Below are 4,800 nucleotides of genomic sequence, written 5' to 3'. Positions count from 1 at the left end.
ACACACACTAACATATACACACACTCTCACACACACTAACATATACACACATCTCACACGTACACACACACTAACATATACACACACATGCAGACACACACACTAACATAAATACACTCACTCACAGATACACACACACTAACATATACACACACACTCACACAGACACACACACTAACATAAATACACTCACTCACAGATACACACACACTAACATATACACACACACTCACACAGACACACACACTAACATAAATACACTCACTCACAGATACACACACACTAACATATACACACATACTCACACAGACACACACACTAACATAAATACACTCACTCACAGATACACACACACTAACATATACACACACACTCACACAGACACACACACTAACATAAATACACTCACTCACAGATACACACACACTAACATATACACACACACTCACACAGACACACACACTAACATAAATACACTCACTCACAGATACACACACACTAACATAAATACACACACACGCAGACACACACACTAACATAAATACACTCACTCACAGATACACACACACTAACATATACTCACACTCTCATGCACAGTCAGACACACTAACATATACACACACACATGCAATTACATAAACTAACATACACACACTCACAAATGATGACCTATCTGCATCTGGTTGACATCTCCTAGACTTGACGAGGTCTGGTTCAGAAGCCACACACTGAGGGTCTGCTTCCTCATTGGGATCTCGCTCAGTGGGCGCACCCAGACACCCAGACACCCGTCAGAAGTGTTTTTGGATTCACTCACGGGTTGAGGGCGTCACTGACTAAGGCCCACAGCTACTGGCAACCACTCAATACCTAGAGGGGCAGTTCAGAGTCAACCACGTTGCTGTGGGCCTGGCTCAGTTTCAGAGACTTCTCTGCAAGGGATGGTGATGGGCTTTGAAGCAGGGGGTTGTTAGTATGGCCGAACACGCTGACCCAGCAGAGAGCTCACTGCAAGCAACACCATTTCTGAACAGAGCAGCACACTGACAGTAACTCGCTGTGCGCTAATGAGATCGTCTCAACACTGACGTCAATGAGTTCACCAGAAAGTGGAGAGCCTGCGTAGTGCTGATAACAACAAGTGGGGCCCGAGATGAAGCGAGCACATCCACCCTCTGTACCAACAGGCTGATCGCTCGCAGGACCCCGGCCGATGGAGCTGGGACACTTTCACACCCTCCAGTTCATGCAACAGGCCTTGATGACTCTCCACATCAGGCCAGCAGGAGGTTGCAAAGAAAACACCCAGCAAGCGTTCGGAAGCAACAGGCTTTGGTCAGGAATAGTCAGCACGGCTTTGTGAGCGGGGGATCACGCCTCACAAATTTGTCGGAGTTCATTCGATGAAGTGACCAGGAAGATTGACCAGAGCAGGGCGGTAGGTGGGATTTCAGGAAGGCCTTTGATAAGGTTCCACACGGTAGGCTGCTCTGGAAGGTTAGGTCACCTGGAATCCAGGGGGAGCTGGCAAATTGGATGCACAATTGTTTTGATGGCAGAAAGCAGAGGGTAATAGTGGAAGGATGTTTCTCAGACCAGAGGCCTGTGACTCGTGGGGTACCTCAGGGGTCGGTACTGGGCCCATTGCTGTTTGTTATCGATATCAATGATTGGGATGAGAGCATGGTTAGTACATTCACAGATGACACTAAAATAGGTGATACCACAGTCAGTGAGAAAGGTTCTCAGACCCTGACCAGCTGGGGAAGGGGGCGAGAAATGGCAAAGGGAGTTTCATATAGATAAGTACAAGGCCGTGCATTTTGGAAAGTCAAATCAAGGTAGGAGTTTCATGGTGAATGGGTGGGCCTTAAGGGGTGTGGTGGAACAGAGGGACTGAGTAGATTACTTACAGTATGGAAACAGGCCTTTTGGCCCAACAAGTCCACACCGACCCTCTGAAGTGCAACCCAACAAACCCATTCCCCTTTTCACCCAACACTACGGGCAATTTAGCACGGCCAATTCACCTAACCTGCACATTTTTGGACTGTGTGAGGAAACCCATGCAGACACAGGGGAGAATGTGCAAACTCCACACACAAACTCCAAACTCCATTGAACCCGGGTCACTGGCGCTGTGAGGCAGCAGTGCTAACCACTGAGCCACTGTGCCACCCTTGGAGTTCAGATTCACAGTTCTCTGAAAGTGGAGTCCCAGGTAGACAGGGCAAGTGAAGGCAGCTTTTGACACACTGGCCTTCATCAGTCAGGACCCTGAGTATAGACATTGGGAAGTTATGTTGCAGTTATACAGGACGTTAGTGAGGCCACACTTGGAGGATTGTGTTCACTGTTGGCCACCTTGCTACAGGAAGGATGTTAGTAAACTGGAAAGAGTACAGAAGGGATTTACAAGGATATTGCCTGGACTCAAGGGTCTGAGTTACAGGGAGAGGTTGGACAAGCTCGGACCTTTTCTTTAGAGCGAAGGAGACTGAGGGGAGATCTTATAGAAGTGTATAAGATCATGAGAGGCATGGATAGAGTGAATGCACTCTGTTTTTCCCAGGATTGGGGAATTGAGGACTAGAGGGCATCAGTTTAACATTAGAGGGGAAGGAATAAAAGGGAACGTGAGGGGCAACGGTTTTACACAGAGGGTGGTACGCATATGGAATGAATTGCCAGAGGAAGTGATTGAGATGGGTCCATTAATAACATTTAAGAAGGCACTTGGACAAACGTATAGTTAGGAAAAGATTAGAAGGATATGGGCCAAGTGCAGGGAAATGGGGTTAGCGTGGGCGGCCATTTTGGTCGTCATGGACCAGTTTGGGCCAAAGGGCCTGTCTCCGTGCTGAAGGACCCTGTGACTCAGTGATCACCTTCAAACCTGAGCAGGCCTCAACACAGACAGAGGAAACATCACTCACTCCCTGACCAGGCCAGGGACTGGAAAATGGGGTTACAATGCTGCTGCTCATCGGCACCAATGCGATGGGCCCAAAAAAGGGCCTTTTCTCCTTTCCTGGGAGCCTCTTCTGACTCAGCCATGACTGAACTTGCTGGGACCTTGGCGTGCAGTTCAGAAACTTCCGGAAGGGCCCCTCGCCCGCCCTTGTCCCAACCCGGTTCGCGGTGACCCAGGTGAACTGACCTCCCCCTGCCTCCCTTTCACCCCACCCCCTGCTGGAGAGACCCTGGACAGCAAGCAAGAGCGAAAGCCACTGGGCCGTTCCCAAAGATTGGAGGGGTTGGCATGGACCCGATGGGCCAAATGGCCTGGTGCTCCCTGGTAAAACCATGAATCACACGGTCAGTGGGGAGGACATTTCAAGGCTTGGTCGCGGAGCTCTGTGGGGAAGAGGGGAGGGGTTTTCCTTTGTCAAAACCCCTCTGGTGTCCTATCCATCCCTTTCACCTCCATCTGCAGCAGAGCAAGCTGTGATTCAGCCAGGCCTACACTGGAACATGAGCAGTGTGGGACCTTTCCCCCTCTGCCCCCTCTCACACACACACTGGGCTACCTGCCTCCCCTTTGAGAGAGCCAGCTGAAAGCCATTCTGGGAAAGAACGTCAGTCAGCTGCTTGGCACCAGTGAGTAAACAGGGCAGCCTTCAAACCCAGGGTGTCTCCTGTGGTGCAGCATCCCGAGCTCTGGACCAAAGGCCCACCTGAGGTGTGGAGTAACAGGTTCGTTCGAAAACCAAAAAAAGGAAGGTCAGAGCTCGCGAAGGAGGAACCGGATCTCACCCAGAGGTCAGTGCGGGTCACTGGGGTGACACGGTGGCTCAGTGGTTAGCACTGCTGCCTCACAGCACCAGGGACCCAGGTTCGATTCCAGCCTCGGGCAACTGTCTGTGTGGAGTTTGCACATTCTCCCCCGTGTCTGAGTGGGTTTCCTCTGGGTGCTCCGGTTTCCTCTCACAGTCCAAAAATGTGCAGGTCAGGGTGGATTGGCCGTGCTAAATTACCCATAGTGCTCAGGGATGCGTAGGTTAGGGTGGATTGGCCATGGGAAATTACCCATAGTGTTCAGGGATGTGCAGGTTAGGGTGGATTGGCCATGTTAAATTACCCATAGTGCTCAGGGATGTGCAGGTTAGGGTGGATTGGCCATGGGAAATTACCCATAGTGCTCAGGGATGTGTAGGTTAGGGTGGATTGGCCGTGCTAAATTTCCCATAGTGCTCAGGGATGTGCAGGTTAGGGTGGATTGGCCATGCTAAATTACCCATAGTGCTCAGAGATGTGTCAGTTAAGGTGGATTGGCCATGCTAAATTACCCATAGTGCTCAGGGATGTGCAGGTTAGGGTGGATTAGCCATGGGAAATGACCCATAGTGTTCAGGGATGTGTAGGTTAGGGTGGATTTGGCCATGGGAAATTACCCACAGTGCTCAGGGATGTGTAGGTCAGGTGCATTAGTCAGGGGTAAATATAGGGTCGGGGAATGGGTCAGGGTGGGTTACTCTTTCGAGGGTCGGTGTGGACTTGTTGGGCCGAAGGGCCTGTTTCCACACTGTAGGCAATTCTAATTCTAATTCTGATTGCTGCGTGGAGATGGGAGAATGCTCATGGGGCACTGGAGGTCTGTCGCTGTGCAGTCAACTCTCTGCACTGACATTTGTGCCAACTTCCACGTACACACACACACACACACACACACAGACACACAGACACAGACAGCGTTTCGGATTAGACATGGTGAATACAAGGACTGACCCAACCTCCCCATCGGGAGATACAGGGACAGGTCCCAGAGAGCTCGGCTGAGAGGGGGATGGTGATGAAAGG

Source organism: Chiloscyllium punctatum, chromosome 35, assembly GCF_047496795.1.
Source record: "Chiloscyllium punctatum isolate Juve2018m chromosome 35, sChiPun1.3, whole genome shotgun sequence".
In the NCBI taxonomy this organism is placed as follows: domain Eukaryota; kingdom Metazoa; phylum Chordata; class Chondrichthyes; order Orectolobiformes; family Hemiscylliidae; genus Chiloscyllium; species Chiloscyllium punctatum.
Note: the sequence above shows the minus strand (reverse complement) of the source record.